Source organism: Stenella coeruleoalba (genome assembly GCF_951394435.1).
Source record: "Stenella coeruleoalba genome assembly, chromosome: 2".
Classification (NCBI taxonomy): domain Eukaryota; kingdom Metazoa; phylum Chordata; class Mammalia; order Artiodactyla; family Delphinidae; genus Stenella; species Stenella coeruleoalba.
In genome coordinates this window covers 20,676,094-20,698,655 of record NC_137147.1, presented here as the reverse complement: position 1 = coordinate 20,698,655, position 22,562 = coordinate 20,676,094, and the positions used below count along the sequence as shown (strand labels likewise).

The 22,562-nt window shown below is 38.1% G+C and overlaps 1 protein-coding gene across 1 annotated transcript in view; it reads left to right on the top strand.

The window, feature by feature from the left end:
- LOC307179323 (spermatogenesis-associated protein 2-like) overlaps positions 1-22,562 on the top strand; it is a gene marked incomplete at its 3' end in the record, with an annotated part of 243,803 nt that overhangs the window by 146,790 nt on the left and 74,451 nt on the right. Inside the window, 1 exon segment of the mRNA XM_079908283.1 lies at positions 12,128-12,337.

The following is a 22,562-nucleotide window of genomic DNA, read 5'->3' as shown; positions in this document are numbered from 1 at the left end:
TAGAATGACATTGTATACAGTACACAGTTAAAGAACACTTTAAAAAATAGTAGAGTAATTAAGGTTTGGTATTTTGTTTATTGACATTGTGAATATATTACCTATGGGAGGAATAAGAAAATAAAATATCCTGATTTATGTGAATGGATAGCTTTAGCTTAGGATAAAATATCTAGTGAGCATCACAAACATTTCAAAATATTTTACCTGAAGCTACTTAGCGGAAGTGAAAATGGCATGTACCAGGACATTGAGTTAGATGATTATGTGAAGGGTGTAGTTAATATTACTTCAAAGAATGTGAGATAGAAAAAAATAGATTTTTCTGTGTTCTATGTGCAACTTAAGTATGCATTCATAATTAAATTAAGATATTAAATATTATAGGTATACATTTGACCATTTGATTTATATTACTAGTAAGTAAATATCTAGCTTAGCTAAAAATAATAACAGCATCAAAAGTTTGATCTTCTAATTGTGAAAATGGAGAATTGCCTAATATTCATGCTCACTTTATATCTGACACATACTGTTTTATATTTTGTATTTTTCTGCAGTAAAAAATGTATCTTTTCGGACAAAAAAGTCAACACAAGTTTTTAGTTTACAATTTGAAAGGGAACTTAAAATTACAAATACCCTTAGGGGAGGGAAAATATCCTTCATTCCTTTTAAGATAAACAGATCTCAAATCCTTCTTACATTGGTAGTTTGGAAGTGTGTGTAAGAGGCATAGAAATTCCAGGAAACCTAAAGTGCTGGAGGAAAGGATCTTCTATGAATGCTGGAGATAAACTTCCCATTTTTCATGGTTCTTTTTATGCCTTGTTGTCTCACTGAACACAGATGTAACTTTTTTTTTGGTCTTCAACTACAACCTATCACTCAGAACATTTTTTGTTCCTTATGCTAAGCTTCACAAAGAAATGGAAAGAACTCCTTTCTCCAGAGGGGTGACAGAAACTTACTGGGCACGTCCAGTCCTTGATCTTGAGGTGAAAGTCAGCCTGTGGATGAACAGAGATGGTGTTAGTAGCCTCTGTGTTGTGACCTGCTGCTTTCTCGGTAAATGAAGATGACGAAACAGAGGATTCTATGCATCTAGCCCCAGTTTAGCCCCAGGCCTGGCCTTATTTAAAATAAAATAGCTGCAGTTGGAAGCAGAAAGGATGTTTTTAAATCTTTGAGCCCCAAATCCATATGATAAAGAACAACACATAGTTGGAGAAACAGAAAGTTATATAATATGTTGTTTGGTCCACTTCTTATTTTTATTTTCTCCAGGTATTTCTCTCTGCTTTAAAATAAATGAAGAATGAGAAATTCTTACCTTCAGAAACTGTCCTAAAATTGAGTATTTCAGAAAAACATTGTCAGCCTAAATGATTAAAACTTCTACTACTCTCCGCAGCCTTTTTCCTCCCTTCCTCCCTGCAGAGAGAGGGGCACAGCACGCTGTGATTCTCATTTGCTGTCAACTTTTGGTTAAAAAACAGATGAAGACTTATATTAGACTGATAATTTCTTATCCTTGAGTTATTCGTATCTTGAGCAAACTCCACGTTAATGTATTATCCACCATTCGTTCACTGGGGGCTTGAACTTGAGTATTCTTATTAAGATGTCATTTCCAGAACCTCTGTATTCATTTATATTTTTCAAAAGATTGCATAAGAAAGCCTAGGTCTTGCTAACCAATTATAGAAATTTCTTTCGAAATTATTTTGAAAATAATGGCATTAATAGCTACTATTTACCAAATATTACTTATGTGAAAGCAGGTGTAGTTAAGAGCAGATACTTTCAAAGTCTGGGGTGTCTCTTCGAAGTGAGTCAGTTTGTCTGTTAACCTTTTGATGATCATTCCATACTGTCTATTAAATATTATACTGTAACATATTAATTTAATTGTTAAGAAAGATCTAGCAGCAGGTCTGTTTTTCCCCTTTACGGAGTGATGCCTCCAGGAAGAAAGAATGATTATTTGGTCAAATGATTGTTTGGTTTGTAAACAGGCAAACATAATTGGTATTCACGAGCAGGAGGTTCCTCATCTATAGAGTCCTTTTAGAATGATGTACCCAACCCAACTATGATAAACAAACCTAGAATCTGTTGATTCATGGAGGATGGCTTGCTGGAAAATGTCTAATTAGAATATAGAATGGGAATGCATTATGATCAAACAAGCTCCTTTTTTTGTATGTTATGCTCTTGCAAGCATCACTTGGAGACCACATGTTACATATAAGCTACAGAGTGTCTTTATGTGCTTACGGTCTTAGATTGTTCCCTTCTTGCCTGTGCCTTCTGATTACTCGAATTATCAGTACAGCTCGATATTGGGGAATACCTTTGATTCTTGTGAGCCTGATTTGACAGACATTTCAATCCTTTGTGCTATCTCAAATGCAGACCTTATTCAATACAGGGTTAGGGAGAACCCAGCTTGATTAAATAAGTGGCACGGTGTAATCAGGACCAGGGTCACCTTTAATAGTTATACAGATTATTCATTTCACTTAAGAGTCTTTAATGGTGGGAAAGTATACTCCATTGCTAAAAATTCTTACTATTAAATGATCAGGCACTGACTAGGAGTTTCAGGGTTGGTACAAAACAATCCCTTATGTTTCGCTTGTTTAAGTTTGGGTTCACCCAGAAGCAGGCCCTGAGACACAGAGTAGAGTGTCAGTAGCTTATTTGTGGGGTGGAAGGAACACCTGTAGAAATTGGGGAAGCCATACAGTAAAGGGAAGCAGCCAATCAGTGATGTGCTACTAAGCCAACTATGATGGCGGGTACGTTTTCATCCTAACATAGACTCTACCCCTTTGTCCGGCTTTTCCTTAGCCTACTTTCTATTGTCCCTGTCAGAGCCCCAGAAGGGACATGAGTATGAGTCCTGTCCCCAGATATGTGGGTGAGTGAGGCCATGGATGAAAGCGTGGGGATTAAACAAAGAAAGAAAATAAATATCCACAGCTGCATCCCTTATTTAACCCTTGGCACAAGCTGTGTCTGTGACTATATGTCTTTTCTTAAGGATGTGTGATGTCTTAACTTCAAAAATGGCCAAGAACCATATCTCTGAGCATGATGTATTCCTCACAGGACATATTGTATTGCCTTATATAGATTAAATGTTAAATACAGATTTCTTAAATAATTTTTTGTTGGTCAGAGTGTGGTGATTAGAGAGAGAAAAAGAATTGAGCTATGGAGTGAAATGAGTAAAACCTATGCTTCCTGCTTTCTCTTATCTGATCCTTGTCACAAACTCAAATTGTAAGAGTTGACTACCTACTGGACCTCAGAGTTGTTGAAACTGAACACCCACCTTCCTCTTTTGCACATATATTCTCAGGAGAGAGTTCTGTGAGTGCATTTCAGAGGCAGCTGCAGGGGTGGCCTTTTTAGTTTGAGTACCAGAGCTGAGTCATTAACACTGGAGAACCTTAGTATTAGTCCACCTCCTCCCCTCTACCCACTGCTTCCCACCCAACATCTTTAAAGAGAAGAACATTTAAATCTAGATTATTTGGGGGTATATACTTTATGTTATAAACACTAAAGTCATTATCCCATTGGCTGGTTGATTTTAATTTGCTTGTCTGGTATCTGCTCAATTCCACAAAGGTTTGGAAGCAGTTATATATGCGTCTGTATAAAGTATAGAAAAAGCTAGAGGAAAAATACAATTGCTAGATTGTTTGATACAGATTAGAATGTAATAAGTGGACAAAGAATTGAAGGATCATAGTGGGAAGTACTAATCAGGAGAACCTTCTCGGAGTCAATTAATATATTATGACACACTTCTATTCAATCAGGTCCCTGGAGTGACTTTTTCTTTGGTTTTCTGCTGAGTTGCTCTTAGACTGTTGGTGTAATATGAAGGCTTACCCTTAACTAATATTCAAATTTTTCATCATGTTTATTTCAAAAGAAAAAAAAATGAGAACATCCTCTAAAGAATGGGACTGTTATAGCTTATATTGATAAGAAGCCTAGATATTTCATAAAGCACAACATTGTAGGACATTATCATAGAAACAGAGAATAACCTTTAGGAGGAGAATCAGAGTTATCCAGAAGGAAAAGAAAATCAGAAAAATGAAAGAAACTTCAAGCAAAAGGCAAACTTCTTAAAGGTTCCCACTGTGAAAATAAGTGACTGTGGTCAAACCCGCTTAAAGCTTTGCTTTTCATTTTGAAGTCTTGGAGCAGGGAGAGATCTTAGAGTTCATTTAGTTCAATCCCTTCATTTTACAGATGACAAAGCGGGAACCCAGAGAGGTTAAGTGATTTGCCCATGGTCACACAGACAGTGTGGGGCAGAACAATAACTGTATTTCAGATTGTCTGACTCCTGGTCCTGGGCAATTTGTACTACTTTTTATTGCTGCTTCCAGCTGATGTCATTTTGGGGAGGAGGCATCCGGGGGCCTGAGCAACGTGGGCCAGCAGGGAAAAGGAGAGATGCAAGATGCACAGGAGAGCTGGACACAGTAATCTAGTGGGTAGGCTGGAACAAGCAAGGGCCAATGAGCCAAACTCTACAAAGGGTATGGCAACCAATATGACTTTTTCCTTGCAGAACTGAATCTTTTTATAGGATTGCCTAACTCTTCCAGAATTAAACATAGAAATAATTCTACCAAATCAAGCAAACTCTTAATTCTCATCAGCCCTGAATCTCAGAAGCAAGCTATGTAATGATGACAATTTGTGGCAAACAGTGGTTCCATGGGAAGCGCTAGCAACATGTCCAGAGTAAGTAACTTCATTCCTCAGATCAGTGACAGTTCTGAGAGCACACATGTCTCTAGGTTCAGGAAGTTAGGGTGTTGTTGTGATGTTCCTGAATACTGGAAGGTCAGTGCAGGAAATGGTGGTGGGGTGGGATGGGGCCAGGAGACACTTCAGGGCTTGCTTTCTTCCCCTTTATGTCAGTAAAGGCATTTTTCCTGAAGGTTGTGAAGAGGGGGGAAAGTTTTTGAATGTTTTTTATTATGATTGATGCTGATAAATATTTTCCTAAAAAAATTTTTCTTACCTTTGATTGTGTACAACAGTAGTGATTATGATTTATAATCTTCAAAGTAATACGTGTTCTTTTATCTTTTTCTTAGTGTATGAGCAGCATGTGTGATGGTTGCTTGAGGCTCTAAGTGGGCAATCTGGAAAACGTTTTCCCCTCCACACCCCTTCTCTATGCCTTATGTTCAGAATCTGTCCAGTCGACAGGCTGACGAGGAATGTTTCTCCTTTGAGACTGATTGGAAGAGTGAACAGTCAGAAAAACCTTCTATTGTTCTTTGAGCTTTCCCATATGATAGGGCCCAACCATTAACCAAGTCTCTCTTCATTGTTTTGTCTCTTAGAGGAGAGAAACGTTTAGAGGCACATTTGAAGATGTGCCAAATGGATTTCCTTAACATCCCATTAATTGGGAACAACAGTTGCATATTCACGTTTTACCATTTGCCAGATACAAAACTGCACATAGCAAAATGGAATGACTCTTCTTCTTTATTCCTTATTGTCTTGTGAAATAATAGGATACCATTCTATTAGAATGTGTTTTATTTATGTTAAATAATTGGCGATGGAAAAAATAATTGGCAGTGGGATTCTCTCTTTAAGGCAGTGTTAACATAAATATTTTGGGAAAGAATTTACTAAATCTGAAAGTTTATTGTTAGCATTCCACTCTTGTGAAGCAATGCCCCTGTCAGTGTGAATGTACCCTTTTCTTCTCACTTCGCTAAATTTAGCATAGATCATTAAAGATTAGACACTTCTAAATTCCCAAGAACTGCTGGGCCCCATTTCTAAAAGACAGGTCTTATGTTTCCAAATTTCCATTATCAAAGAATTTTGTAGAAACACCCTGGTTAGACTGATCAATCTTGGCTACGTTTGATTCTTTGTCTGAAATAAAACAGTCTTTCAATGCCCAAATCCTTTCAACACTGCATCTCTCTCATCCCAGTTGTTGACCCTCAAAACTTGCTAGAGGTAGAACAGTTTGGGGATATAAGGAGGTGGCATTTTGAGTTACATCTGCATGCCATCTGGAGTGTTTCTCCTTAGGAGGGTTGAAACCAACAGCAAAAAGTGAGATCAGTTTTGGTTATGATGATGTTAATAATAACAGTTACAAAACTATTGAGGGCCTGTTGTGTAGTAGAAACCTTCTAGAGCTGTCTCCTTTAAACCTCAAAAATGACCCTACAAGGTAAATACTATGAAGGAAAATGTACGTTGTTCTTCATGAGTATAATGGGGGGAAACTATTCTAAAAGTTTTATTGAGGAATAAACATATAAAGCAAAAATCTGATGAGTATCCACTAGAAGAATAGAGAAAAGGATGCTCCTGGTAGATGGTGAGGTTATGCAAAAGCCCAGAGGTAGCAAATGGTTCAAGCTATTCAAAAAGGAGAGAGTGGGCTAGTGTAACTGAAAGCTTGTGAGGGACAGGAGCATGAAGACAGATAAATAGGCAGGGATCAAAACACTAAAGGGTCTTTTTCTCCGACCTGGTTCTAAGAGTTGGTTATTTATATTGATGCTATCTATGTTCTCTACCGTATCAAGTCAGATAGGGCATTCAGCTACTTCTCTGAAAGCAAAACTGACCCAAGGCTTTGTGTCTGCTGTAGACTTTGTTAGAATTGAAGATACTGACAAAGTTATACGGTAGCCATGTAAACAAATTCAAATTTAAATATTAAGAGTCAATCTTTTAAAAACATCTTACAGCCATATCTACCATTGTGGACTCCAGCCTCCCAGAAGTTTGCTTCTCTCTCTTTTTTCTCTCCTCCCTTAGTCTTCTTCTCCCTTCTCTTAATATTTGTTCTCTTTTATGCTTTCTAATTAGCGCACACCTAGTTCCTGCTCATTTTGAGTGCAGATCAGTTTCATAATCTTTTCTTTCTGTTAACTAACATTCTCAGGGTCTCATCTTCCACCTCAAATGACTTGACTAGAAAAATAACTTTATAAAACAATGATAGGTCCTTTTCCATGAGGAATTCTGCTGACATATGTTAAGGTAATGTTTTTTTAATCCCTGTACCTGTGAATTGCAAACTCTCACTCTTACTAGTTCATCCACACAAAGAAGCACACAAAATAGTACACATTTCATTCATTTTTTGGTGACAGACTTACCACCAAGGGCTGATTTGGATAAGAAAATGAGCTAGATAGTATTTTAGTTGTGGTTGCATTAAAATGCTATCAGAATATTCCACTTTCCTGGGTCCATTACGTATAAGGAAATATGAGTTCTCTTTGTCTATGGACATGAGCTATTGTGACAACTTATTATCTAACCATCCCTTTACACCAAACCTGGCCTTCTTCCTTTTTTTATCTTGGTATGGAATTCAGGATTCTTTTTTTTTTTTTTTTTTTTTTGCAGTACGTGGGCCTCTCACCGCTGTGGCCTCTCCCGCTGCAGAGCACAGGCTCCGGATGCGCAGGCCCAGCGGCCATGGCCCACGGGCCCAGCTGCTCCGCGGCATGTGGGATCTTCCCGGACCAGGGCACGAACCCGCGCCCCCTACATCTGCAGGCGGACTCCCAACCACTGTGCCACCAGGGAAGCCCTGGAATTCAGGATTCTTGGTTGTAAACAATAGAATCTTCTCAGACTGGTTTAAGAAGAGCATATTAGTTAATTGAGTTTAGTTAGCGCACAGACTGTCAGAATTTCAAGAGATCCAGTCTCATAAGTTATGCAGCAAAGAATAATATCCAGATATATTGGAAAAGGGGGATGGAGGAGACAAAAATCTTCTTAGATACTTTGTTTGTAAAGTCAACATAATTTGAAGATTAATTGGATATGGGGATAAGAGAAGGAAGAAATTAAATATGAATCTCAGATTTGTGGTTTAAGAGCTGGTGGTTTGATGATTCCATTTGCCAGACGTTGTAGACATTTACCATGTGTGGCTATTCAACATCTTTTGAATTCCCTTATTGGGCCTGAACAATTTTTGCATTACAATACTGTCACACCAAAGTGGAAGCTAGAATTTATTTTTACAACTCTCTTTATTGCTAAGTTGCATCATAGGAGATACTTATTTTTCCCCAAAAGGAGCAGCGTGAAGAAATAGCATGTACAGACTCAATCTTTGAGATAGCATGGTGGCAAGTCCCAGAGCTTTTGCCTTCCAGTTTGGAGCATCTTCATCTGAGCCTCAGTATTGCTGCCAAGCAGTGGAAGCCGTAGTGTTTTTTGTTAGAACAGCTCTAATGGGATATAATTGGGTCTGAATCCTGGCTGCGTAACTTCCAGTTTTACTGGTATACCCTCCAGCTTCTTTTCAACTAGTCTTCCTCTCTTGCCAGTCTGTATTTTCCAGTGTAGTCAGAGTCATCCTTTTAAACTGAAAATCTGATAATATTGCTCCCCTAATCAAATCTCACCAGTGGCATTTTCTTGGCCTGAAGAATAGCGTCAAAACTCCTAAGATATTTCCTAGGGATGCCATAACAAATTATCACAAACTCGGGTGGCTTAAAACAAAATAAAAGTATTCTCTTACAGTTCTGGAGGCTAGAAGTCTGAAGTCATGGTGTCAAGGAAGCTAGGCCATGCGTCCTCCAAAGCCTCTAGGAGAGGATCCCTCCTTCCTTCTTCCAGCTTCTGAGAGCCCCAGGCTTTCCTTGGCTTATGGCAGCATAACTGCTGTCTCTATACCTCTGTCTTTGCATGACTTTCTCCTCTTCTTATAAGGAAACCAATCACATTAGATTAGGACCTACCCCAATTCAGTATGACTTTGTCTTAAATGGATCACAACTGCAAGATTCTATTTCCAAATAAGGTCACATTCACAGGTATTGGTGATTAGGACTTCAACATGCCTTTTGGGGTGGGGGACACAATCCAACACATAACAGTGGCCTGTGAGGTAAGCTACAGTGTGACCCGTGACCCCTGTGTACTTTTCCAACCTTACCTTGTTCATTCTACTCTCCAGCCACTCCTGAGTTCTTTCACGTTTTTGAAATCATCGTGCCCTCTCTAATCCCACACATGCTTACAAGTAGATCCCCTCTCCCTGGAATACTGTCTCTGCTTCATCACTCTCTCTGCTTCCACCGTCTTCCCTCCAATTCTCACATGTCCTTTATATCTCCTGGACACCCTATACTAGGTTAAGTATCTCTTCATTGTGCTCCCACAACTAATTGGACTTTCTCCATCATAATTAACACATCACAATTTACAGTGATTCTCACCCAATACCTTAGCTCCAAGAAGTCTGGGATGGTGTCCAATTGCTCAACAGTCAAACCCCAGAATTAGCACAGTGCTTGTCACATAGCAGACTTTCAATAAGAAAAATAAATTTGGCAGCTCTTTGGTGGTTTCGAATACCTGTGAACCACTTAGTTATGTAGCTTTGGATCTTGTTGGAAGGGCCTAGTATTTTGTCAGTCAATACTCTTTTTTTTTTTTTTTTTTTCGGTATGCGGGCCTCTCACTGCTGTGGCCTCTCCCGTTGCAGAGCACAGGCTCTGGATGCGCAGACTCAGCGGCCATGGCTCATGGGCCCAGCCGCTCTGCAGCATGTGGGATCCTCCCGGACGAGGGCACGAACCTGTGTCCCCTGCATCGGCAGGCAGACTCTCAACCACTGCGCCACCAGGGAAGCCCCAGTCAATACTCTTTAATACAGGGTCCTGTTAGTGGAAATAAATTGCAGTTTATTGGAAGGTTGTATGTCACAGAAACTTTCTACAACTTCCTCTGCATAGGAATGACCTTGGATAATAGTCCTGTGATAATCTCTTACTGGCAGGCTGGGTCCTCAGGTAACTTAATGAAAACACAATTTCACAATACTTTTTAGACTTTGCCCATTTCTATTGATTTATTAAAGTCTTTTATAACAATTTTACGCTAGTCATTACAATGATAATTAGTTTATTACTTTCTAATTATTATAATCATTATCAATTTCTAGCAATGTCAAGGCTTCAAACACCAAATATAAAATCAGTGTTTTGTGCAACCACCATAGATTACTGGTTGTTTAGATGAACTGCTTAGCATTCAGGACTGAGATTTCTGATTCCCACTCTATATTCTGTGTCAACTCCTCTCTCAGTTACTCATACCTCAAGAGGAAGGCTTGGTATTCCTCAAGTGGCAGCTAATACAAACGTATTTCAGTTTCATCCTTGGATCCTGTTTCTGTATTTATGAGGGATTAGGAGTATGTCTGTTTTAACTGTTCAAAATTACTTTTGAAATGCACTAATTTAACATTAGTATCTTATTCTCTGAACACGCATGCCCTTTCTGCCATCTTTCTGGTTTGGAAGAAGAGCATCTTAATGTTTTTATTTTTTAAACTTCTCTTATTTTACTATAAGTTGCATGAAGGATTAAAAGGAAAGAAGAAATAAAATTTCATTTGAGGGCTTCCCTGGTGGCGCAGTGGTTGAGAGTCCGCCTGCCGATTCAGGGGACACGGGTTCATGCCCCGGTCCGGGAAGATCCCACATGACGCGGAGCGGCTGGGCCCGTGAGCCATGGCCGCTGAGCCTGCGCGTCCGGAGCCTGTGCTCTGCAACGGGAGAGGCCACAGCAGTGAGAGGCCCGCGTACTGCAAACAAAACAAAACATTCATTTGAGGAAACCCTTTATCAAGTTTTCTGCTAAGTTAATTTAGGGAGTTCTTAACTACCAGCATTATTTATATAATAGTATATATAGTAACAAACAGATGCTCGTCAGTGGCATATATTGTCATAAGAAATTGCTGAATTTCAAAGTCCAACATAACACTTAAGTAATCTGTTTTTAACCTCCATCTATTGTCTACCTAATGCACACAAACACACAGACACACACCGATATACACAGACATTTAACTGGAATTACATGAGTGCAGGAACCACTGTCTGTTCATCACTGTTTACCCAGCAGGGTATCCAACAGGCTAATGAAGAATCATAGGGCCGTGGGGTGTGTTTTAAGAAGTGAAACCCCTCTCCCTTTGTTCCTCCACTGGATGTTTCCATCTTTCTGCTCCTCTCCAGGGATTCCATGATTCTGCGAAGTGTATATCAAAGGATTCAGGGGTTGATTAATTTGAATTGGAAAATTACATCTCTGTTTTCACTAACTTCCCGGTGACACTTAGCATTTTCTTCAGCTGAGTGTAAGCCACAGACCTTAGTAATTTTAGCAGTCTTTGTGACTTTTTCACCAAGAGAAACCATAAATATTTCTTATAATGATTGTTGCATATATCACAAAGATATTTTTGAAATTGTGGTAGTATTCCAGCAAGATCTTAATACTGAATGCATAATATAGGAGACACATGTATTATACCACAAATTTGTTTCTTTTTAAAAATTTTGTTAACTTGTCTACTTTTCTTTGTAATCAGTTGAATTTTATGTATTTAAAAATATTCTGTCACCAGAATGACAAAGGATCCATGGCACAAAATGGTTAAGAACTCTTTGCTCTTGGCATTGTGAGCTGTAGTTTTTGATTCTTTCATTTTATTTGGGAGGCATTTACCTGGTGATTTAACAGGTCCCAACACATCAAGGGCGATAGTAACATGGGCCAATCACTTCCAGGTGATTGGCCCCGTGAGTCCTGGGATAACATCTCCCATGTCCCTCCTCACCTCCAGGGCTCTCCTCTGCCCACAGACAAGTTCAGGCTTCTAGTTGCCTGCATATGTATCCTTTCTCTGACTTTAAGGTTATTGCAGAACCATTTACCTTTTAGGCAACGTGAAAATTTGGGTCCAAGTCCTGGCTCTTTCACTCACTAGTATTGTGTCCTTAGATACTTTACACAACTACTCTGTGCCTTAGTTTCCTTATATACCTGATTATCTTCACTTATAGGTTGGTGGTGAAGATAAATGACTTACTATATATAAGGCCCTTAGATGGATATGTGACAAACAGAAAGCGCTATGTAAATATTTGCTATTTTTCTTAATGACTATCTTCATGAGTCCAATAACTGTGTAATAGGTAACTGTAATTTTAAAACTTAAAGCACTGGACCTTATATTATGTGAGATCATCTTGACCTCACCCTTGTCTTATTCCAGCTGCTGCTGAGGCAACCAGCAATTTATGGGCTCTCACCAACACATGCAGATCCAACACGGCAGTGCTTCATGTAGATCGTGCTGCAAACCTCTCTTCTCCTGCTCTGGGGTTTCCTGCTGAGGTAGAGGTTTGGTAACCCTGTACATGTACGTGTACAGCTCAGTGCCCAATCCAGAAGCACAGAGGAGTTAATGTCCCTGGAGAGAGAGGTCAGTGGATATATTTGCCATGTTTCGATGTTTTTATGTTTCTTGGAGATGGCAGAAATCCTTCCTCTACAAAGGTGTATTCTTCTAGATTTGTGTTTGCCTTCATTACCCTTATTCCATCTTGTTCCATTCCAGAAGGAACACAGAATGCCTGATCTAATGACAACATTGCCTCAGATCAAAGAATCCAAAGAGGAGAAGACTAGACAGTCATCCCTTGGTGTCTGCAAGGGGCTGGTTTCAGGACCCTCACAGATACCAAAATTCACAGATGCTCATGTCCTTACGTAAAATGGCATAGTATTTGCACATAACCTTTGCACATCCTCCTGCGTACTTTATAAATCAACTCTAGGTTACTTAAAATACTTAACACAATGTAAATGCTATGTAAATAATTATAAATACAATGTAAATGCTATGTAAATAGTTGCCTGTGCACAGCAAATTCAAGTTTTGCTTTTGGGAAATTTCTGGAATTTTTTTTTTTTTTTAATATTTTGGATCTGTGGTTGGTTGAATCTGTGGGTTCAGAGGGCTGACTGTATTAGGTATCGTGTATTCCATCACCCAGAATTGGCTTAATAGAATAACGATGGATTGCCTGTTAAAATCTTGGCTACAGTACCAGGTCAAGAAAAGCACTCCGTGGTTTTGATGCTGACCTCCAAAATGCAGTACATGAGCCAAATCAATGAGCAGTGTATAGAACTGTGTCTCCAGTAGCTAGAATATATGGATCCAGGAACCAAGGGATGGAAGTAGAATTGGTCCATTTCACCATAACTCCCAGGGACCTATTTGGTATGTGAAATATGTGCTTACTATCCCACAACTCTGTTCCAGTAGAGTTTCCAGGTCACAGGAAGGAACACTTCAATCAGGATACAGTAAAGAATTTATCGACTGATCTTGAAGCTGTGATTAAGACATAATTTCTTCAGGTTCATCATGCTAATTACCAGTAGCAAAGAAAGAAGCTACTGAACTAATGGGGGTAATCACCTTTATTACTAATGAGGAGTTAGAATTGCTGCTACACAGCAGGAGGGTGGAACAGTTATGTCTAGAACTTGGGGACTAACTTGGGCATCCCTTGATTCTTCCATGCCCAGTGGTAATGGCAACAAGGGCAAGGCAACTAAAGCCTCAACTCTCCATGCAAACCCTTATTTTAACAAAATGTAGTTCATAAAGAATTTACAACAGTGAACAAAGGGTAGCTGTTGAGTAAAGGCAAAAATAAAACAGATAAATAAACACTAGGGATGTAATGTACAACATGATAAATATAACTAACACTGCTATATGTTACATATGAAAGTTAAGAGAGAAACTCCAAAGAGTTCTCATCACAAGGAAAAAGTATATTTTTTTTCTATCTCTTTAATTTCTGTCTACATGAGATTATGGATGTTCACTAACCTTATTGTTGTAGTCATTTCACGATGTATGTAAGTCAAATCATTGCTCTGTATGACTTAAACGTATACAGTGGTGTATGTCGGTTATATCTCAATAAAACTAGAAGGAAGAAAACCAAATCGGAAAGGGTTAGAGCCTCTCTGAGGTTGCTGTGAGAAGCTTTACCAGTTGATTTTGAGGATTGGCGTAGTGGCACACTCTATTTAGTAACTATATATTCTCACTATATTTGCAGAATGAATATGGATTTCATGTTAGAAGTAGGTTGATACTAGATCAATATTGGTGTTTTTGTAACATTTGCATTTCTCTGCTGGTATCCTGTAGTGATTTGTGTGGGAGCGGGCCCAGAACAATTGTTTCATTGATGCCTGTTCGTTCTTTCTTGACTGTTTTATTTTCATCTATCCCAAGTGGGTTGGTAGCATGAGAGGAAAAAAAAAAAAAAAGTTGGGCAATTGCCCATAACATAAATTCATGTTAAGAAACACCAATAAACAACTGAATTATTTAGTTACTCCACAGACTCTGATGTTTAATAGCTTCTTTAGGGGTATATTTGAGGGTTCCATATTAGCTAGACTATTTTCTCAAAGTCATTCTGTGAAAGGCTTTTATTTTATTTTTAAAAATCTATTTCATGAAAGCCCTATTATATTAACATTGCAATAAATGCTAGTGCAAAAGTGCAGAGTTCTTGTATACCCTGTAACATCTTCACATAGTTCACATTATTCTATGATTTCTTTTGTTCTTCACATGAATAGGGTAAAGAAGATGAATATAGCTTCCAACGTCACCGTTTTCTAATGGAATAATGTGGGCACATTATTTTTACAAGCTTTGTTTCTTTATCTGTAAACAAGGGAATAGTTTTAATAAGAAGAAAAAAGAACAAAGATCTAACACTCTGAGAGAATACATGCCCTTGGGCAAGTTATGAACCTCGCTGTGCCATGGTTTTCTGATATATAAAACATAGATGGTTATATCTACTCCATTGTGAGGACTAAATTAATTGGTATACATAGAACACTTAGAATTATGCCTGGCATGGAATAAGGTGTTTATTATGTGCCAGGTGTTTCAGTTATATTATCTCATCTGTTTATCCCCAAAACACTAAAGGTAGGTACTATTTTTGACATCCCATTTTATAGCTGAAGAAACTAAGTCCCATGGAGATTGTTACTTGGCCGAGGTTGTACAGACAATAAGTGGTAAAATCATGTTTTCAACCCAGACATTCTGGCTCCATTCCATTATATTGCCTCTCTAACAAGCACCTGCCTAACCTCCTGCAAATATTCTAGGAATCATATGAGACAATTGAGGCAAAACCACACGATATACTGTAAACAGATACCTAAATGTTAAGATATTAAAAATCATATATAAAGCTGAAAATAGGTGTAGTCATGTTATACTTACTACTTAAAATTCCCCAATTCACCTCTTTTAGTGTCCATCCAATGTTTCAAAAAATTGACTTAGCATAAGCTTTTTCCTTACTTTGAGTATTTGGCTTCTTTTTCTTCTTTATATAATTTTATTCTTCATATAATTCTAGGAGAGGGTTCAGACCTCAGACAAACAATGCTGAATCAGGTGGAATTTTAGCATCAGTAGGGAAGTAGTGTGATGGACAGGGAAATTGAGGCAGCTCAGTACTAGGCCAGGAAGTAGGCAGGTACATGGAGGACAGTTGTGAAGGTGTTCAGGGCTCTTCCCAGACAAAAGGGATGCCACAGAAACAAGAACCCATTCTAGTGCTGGACAGTTGAGTTTATTCACCTGTCTTGCACATGAATTTGTACTAGGAAAATGCCAAGTTAATACACTCATAAATATTCCAGTGTGTTGAAGGCACCAGTTTTGGAATCCTTGCTTGTTAAAAGTTTATCACATTTTTGTCTCCTTAGGCCATAAAAGCCTGAAGGTAGAAGTGGGGTTATAGTTGCTGAGTCTAAGTGTATTCCCACGTGGAATGCTGGTGCTCATAGGACCTACCTTATGGAGGTATTGTGGGGATTGAGTGAATGCAAGGAAAGCAACTCGCACAGTGTCTGATACATAGTCATTGCTCAAAAATGATTAATTATCATCAAAATCTATTTCAGTGAGGCTTCAGTTCCCTGAGAAATCACCCCATTATTTCTGGAAGTCACTAGGGCACATCACTTGTGGGATCATAAAGAAGTCTTCTCAGGGATGATGTGATGGTCTTCAGCTTCCTCCGTTTCTGGCTGAGCTTTTAATCCCTGCTGGGTTGTGGGAGACCCCTCTTCATCTCAGCTGGTGGTGGCCAGTGCTGGTTCTGAAGCATGCCATGATTCCATGGTGGCTTTGGGAGTCGTCTGCTGTTTTGATGTGACAGCACGTCTCTCCTGCAAGGCTGCACCCCATTCTGGAGTCTCAGTGTGCTGGCAGCATGTTGGCTGCCTCATCTTACAGCGTTTTGCAAGTAGATACAGAGCTTTCAGATTATAGCGCTCACAACTTTCTCTCTTTAGGTTTGGAAGGATCAGTACATGGGGACTGCTCTATAAGACAAATTCGGGTGAAGGATAACATTCTGTCCTCGATTTTGCTTCTCAGCTTACCTGCCAGTTTTGTCTTTTCTTAAAATGATGTTTTCCTGGACAGCCTGTCCATTTCTCCTACAAAAATAAGGACAAAGTTTGTGCTCCTCCCACACAGCCTCCAGACGTTTCTTAATGTCATCAATAAACAATGTTTAGTATTGGACTGAACCATACCTCAGACATACACATGGTCTATTTATACTAGCAAATAGGAAAAGAGTACTAAGTTTGCCAGGAGGCATTGTTATTTTGTTCCATTTGAGTGAGTATGCATAATCACTTGACTCTTTTTCAGTTCTGCTGGATGTTAGCTGCTATGATTTAGGATGACATTGTTCAGCATATTTTTTTTTCAGTAATAATGTTTTGTTGAAGGTCGTTCTTTCTTTAAGTTTACTACTAAGCAACACAATAGTACATTATGCTACTTACTCTCCTCTGAGTCATAGTCGAGCTTCCTATCCTCTTTTCAGGGTTCAAATAATTGATGACTGTTAGTGTTTGTATAGAAAAATTTTAGTAAATTCTTTAGCATCTATTGTAAAAACAGTTTCAACTGATGAGTTTGGAGGCTCAGCATTTGAAGGAGAAAGAGAAGAGACCATTGATGTATCTCATACTTTGCCAAACCTGCTGCAGCAAGAATTAGGTTCAATCTGTAAAGAATTTTGTTATTTATAAGCCACGCAGAGCAAAGAAAACCTGAAAGCACTAAGCCAAAAATAAATCAGCAGGTAATAAGTATTCACTTGTGGCTGACTTTGTACCATTGTTGTTGATAGCACAACAGCGCTGAGACACTTTCATTCTTGACTGTCTAGTCAGAAAATGACAGCTCTGTTTTCCTGTCCTAACCCTGAGTAACTTCTATCATATCAACAGCTTTTGTAATACTACCTTTGATGTCTATGTTTACCTTACATGAAGTATAAAAATATAAATAAGTAATGGTATGACCTTGAATTTTTATAACTTTTTGTTCTTTAAAGTGTTTATGCAGCAAGTGATGAAAAATTGAGTCTATTTTTAATAATACACAAAAAAGCCAGCCTAATTTGCTTATCAGACTGTCTTTTAATTAGCATTTCTCTGAGAATAAGCTATATATAAAGCTACCGTTGTTTTTAATTTTTTCTAGATGAGGTGTGGTTGGAAAACTTTATATATATAAGTCTCTTAAACCCAAGATAGTTGAATTTATACTCCAAACCTCAAACTTTATATTTCAATAAGCTATGAATCTTCTGTTACACAGATTTAGTACTATCTCCCACACCAGTAAGACCTGCACAGAGGCATTTTATTATTATTTTTAAAATCTGAAATATTCTTTCTAACTCCAGGCCTGTGTTGGCTTAGCTAATTTCTACATACCTTTCCAGTTCTTGCTTAGCTAATGCTCCTCACAGGAGGCCCTTTTGTACCTTCTAATATATATAATGTATGTTAACCTCCTATGTATTCCTCTTACTTCTTACACTTTCCCTTTCCACAACAAAACATATATCAATTGTATATGCAAATTTCAGGTTTACATTTTGTCTCTAGGATCTCTTCTCATTCCAACTCTCCTGTAGGTAAAAACTTAAACTTCAGACAAGATATAAGAGAACAATGACCTGAAGGCACTGGAGAATGAAAAACGCAGGCATATTCTGGTGGGAGAGTTGAAACTTGTAAGAATGGACCAGAGCCAGTTAAGTTTCTTGTCTTTAAAATGGCTTTTATCCTGTGGATCGATCAATGTTACTACAGTACAGGGTGGTCAAAACTCAAATAGAAATCTAAAGCCTTTATGGTCTGTAGAATATAGATTTGGAGGACACGAACCGTGAAAAAGAGAGGGGCAACTCCTGGGATGGAGAGAACCAGAGAGAGGGAGCCCCAAATTCTATTGAGTTGGCCAAAAAGTTTGTTCAGGTTGTTCTGTAAGATGTTTTGGAAAACTTTTCAGCCAACTCAATATTTAAAAATAATGAAATACTGTTTGCATCTCTGGCTGGCCTCCTGATCCAGGCAAGGGCAAAGAATTCTCAAATCTTCACAGCTAATCATAAAGACTGAACTGAAATTGAGCTGCTACTCAAAAGAGAGTTTGCCTGCTAGATGCAACCAAGTTAACTGCATATAAAAACAAAAACATTAATACTCTTTTGAGGAGTATGACAGGATCCAGAGTCTCTATGACACTGTATTTACAATGTTTGGGATACAGTATTACTTGGTATATGGAGACCCAGTCTCAAAAGTAAAGGAATTCAACTGAGATGAACCATGAGATGATTCAGATGTTGGAATGAGCTAAGGTTTTAAAAAAGCTATTATGATACTCAGTGAAGTAAAAAAAAAAAAAAAAAAGCTGATAATAACATGGAAACATAGGAAATCTCAGTAGAGAAATAGAAATAAATGGAAATTCTAGAGCTGAAAAAATAACCAAAATTAAAATTCCCCAGATAGACTTATCAGCAAAATAGAAATGAGAGGGAATGTCATCTGTGAATTTAAGGATAACTCAATAGAAGGCTAATCTGAAGACAGAGAAAATAAGATTGTGGAAAAAAATGAGCAGAGCCTTGGGGACCTGTGGGCAATAACAAAATAGCAAAAGCAAAAACATAGCATAATCAAACTGCTGAAAGCCAAGGATAAAGAGGAAATTTTGAAGCATCTAGAGAATAATGACATTTTACATGAGGGGTATAAGGAAAATGAATCTATGATGAAAAATATCAGAACACTGGGGAGAAAGGGACAGGAACTGCCTGGGAATTGACATGAGAAAACTTTTTGGATTGATATTGTGATAGAGATTTGGGTTACATAGGTGTGTGCTTTTATTTTTTATTTTTTTATTTTTTTTGTGTGTGCTTTTATTTTAACAGCAAATATACACTTCAGCTTAGTGTATCTCATCTCATTATGTGTATATTTAAATTTTACATTAAAAGAAAAAAAAACTAAACCAAAAATTACAGTTTATCCCCACTAGCTTTAAATACTCTGAGGAAAGAGACTCACTTTATTCCCATCACTGTGTCCCTTGTGCTGAATACAATGCATGACACAGGATACATGCTCAGTAAATTTTTGTTGAATTAAATTTAATTCCATGTATTCCCTTTTCATTTCTGCTGATCTAATGCAGATGAGTAGATCATGATCAAAGTTTCAGGAGATAAATAGACAAAGTAAAGAATCTATAATCATGAGCATGATAGGCTAATGAGAATTTAAATATAACATACAGGGGAGGTCATGTAATAACATGTTAGGGTTTGCATTTTTAGATCTTCCATTGCCCTATATCACTTGCCTAATGTAAGCCAAGAACTCAACATACATGACCTCAAAGAACATATAGCATATATTATCCACAAGAACACTGCAAAGTAAATATCGTTATCTCCTTTTTTTCAGTTGATCAAATAGAGACTAAAGAAACATAAAGGACTGGGATTATGTGGCTGACAAGTGAGTAGCTGTGTCAGTTAGAATACTAGCAGGAAACAGTTATTTCCTGCTGGTTAAATAAAGAGAATTTAATGACAACCTACGTATAGAGGTATGGGTAAAGTGAATAAAAAGGGGATGATGAGGTACTCAGAGACAAGCAACTTAAGGAAGCCATTACAATCCCTTAGGTCAGGAGGGACCAAGGGAGGAAATTATATTTTTAGAGCCCAGTGAGAACTGGAAATATAGAGGAGGGAAAACCTGGTGGGAACTGTGGTAGTGGAGTCTTGCAGCTACTGCCAGAGCTGTGGGGTGAAAGAAGGAAAAGATACTCAACTCCTATCACTTCCTGCCATCATATCTCCTGCAGGGACCTTCCATTGGTTGAACCCAACTGGATGCTAACAGTCAAGGTAGCTGCCAGAGCCAGACTCTCAGGGCACAGAGTAGGTCAGAGAAGAATGGAGAATAGAATGGGTTAGGGGTAATTGGAAATTAACTAGTACTTGTAGCCACATCCAGATTTGATCCCATGTTTTTGTGTCTTCCGGGCCTATGTTCTTTCTTATACATCATATTGACTGTCATTTTAGACACAGGAATTTTAGTAGCAACCATGAATTTTCTTATGGCTAGATACCTGTTGAACTAGGCCCTCTCAGTTTTTCTTCCAGCCGTCAGAAGGTCATCACATAGTTCCTGAGTTTAGACGTGAATCGGAGAATGGGAACGAACTGCGATTTAGTTCTTGGATTATTAGCTCAGACAGCCCACCATCTTTCAAGTTCAACATACAGTTGTCCCCAGGTTAGTAGACTCTTTCAGGACTTTCACATGAATGAAACTCAGTTACTAATTAAATGCCATAAGGCTGAAGGCTAACTGATGGATGGTTACTCTTTAATGTGACATTTTAGAGCACAGAAAAGACAGGGATTAAGATAATTGTTCTCCAGCTAGCTAAGTGAAATGCAGCTAAGAAAAAGGACTAGGGTGCAGGGTCTGGCTTCAATTATTTCCAGCCCAGCAGGTCTTTTAGAAATGTCTTTTAGAACTGCCAGCCCTATCCAGTTGTCTTGGCAGCATGAAACACAGACTCCTTCTCATGAAATGTGGCTGAAAATACAGATCAAATGAAATATTCTTTTCTAAGTGTTAATTAAACTAGTTAATTAATGTCACTGAGCCTCAGCTTCTTGTATGCAAAAAGGGGATAATAATAGTGTGTACCACATATGATGGTTGTGAAATTTAATGAGGTAACAAACACAAAGCACTTATAACAATGCTTGGTAAATAATAAGCATTCAATAAATGTTAGCTATCATCATCATTGTTATTATTTTACTTTGCGCTGAGCGATGACCTTTGCTCTCTTTTGGTTCCAATTCCCTTTTTAGGTTGTTTCAAAAGCCCTCTGAGATTTCTCTTCCTATTTTTCTTTCCCATTTTCTTTAAAATTTCAAGTTTGTGGTCTTGGTAGGGACATTTGCACACTGGTATTTCTAATTTTGGTAACTATAACGTGTGCTGAATATGAGTCCCTACATGGCACTGCCATGGGAAATAAGCCATATATTCACGGGTTCATTCTGGAATGAAACCCTGCAGATAGTAGACTGACCCATATTTCACTTACATGGGCTTAGTAGAAGCAGGATCAGGGGTTTATATCAAAAGAGAATTATTGATCAAAATCTTTAAATTTCTACATTCTCCTGTTCAAGTTGACCCCTAACCTTTAATTTAAGCTTCTTCTCTGTTCTTTTTAATAAGAGATTTTGGGTTCAAATTCTGATAATGCCATTTATCAATAAATGACCTTAAGGAGATCACATGCCTTTTCCATGTCTCAGTTTCCACGTCTGTAAAATAAAGATGACTCGGTGCCTTCTCCGTGTGTGTATTTGCTGGCAGAGTGGAGTGTCTAGCGCATATAACGGGGTCAAGGTAAATCTTGAAACTCTATCTTCTTTGGTTTGGGGTGGAATTCGAAAGAGTAATTCCTATACAGCTTTTCAAATACTTTTTCCCAGGTGCTTAAATGAAGAGAGTTTAATGACCACCCACATATAGGAGTGTGGGTAGGGTAAAGGGCATAAAAAAGGGATGATGAGTTATTTAAAGTCAGCAGCTCAAGGAAGCCATTATAATCCCTTAGGTCTGGAGGGACCGAGGGAGGAAATGGCATTTCGAGAGCCCATGAGAACTGGAAATATAGAGGAGGGGTAGCTTCGTGCGAACTCTGCTGAATCTAATGCTTCTCTGACTTATTTGACTGCAAATCTTTTCCGAAAATAATGAATTAAAATATTGCCAAATGCTGATGTTCTGCGCATAAAGGAGGGGATTGGATTCTGGAGTAGAAGATATCAAATCCCCTCTTCACACTAGAGTTCAATGAGTTAATAATTATTTCATGGTATGATATATTGGTGTCCCTATTATGCTTTCCTTCTGTACACTTAGGATATGAGTGTTTTAAGCTCTCTTCTCTTTTTTTTCAAGGGAAAGGGTGTTAATATGTTTGATTATATAATTTGTATGGGTCTACAATTTACTAAGGGGAAGTGTTACATATTATAAAGGCATAAACCCAGGCTTTCTTTGTCCTTGGAATTATTTTTTTTCTTTAACTGGTTCCAAAATTTATATTTAGAAGTATAGAACTTCAGTATAGCCTTTTACCAATAAGCCTTACATTTGGCGTACGTGCTGGGTTGATAGCTATAAATAATGTAGCACTTGAATTTTGATTC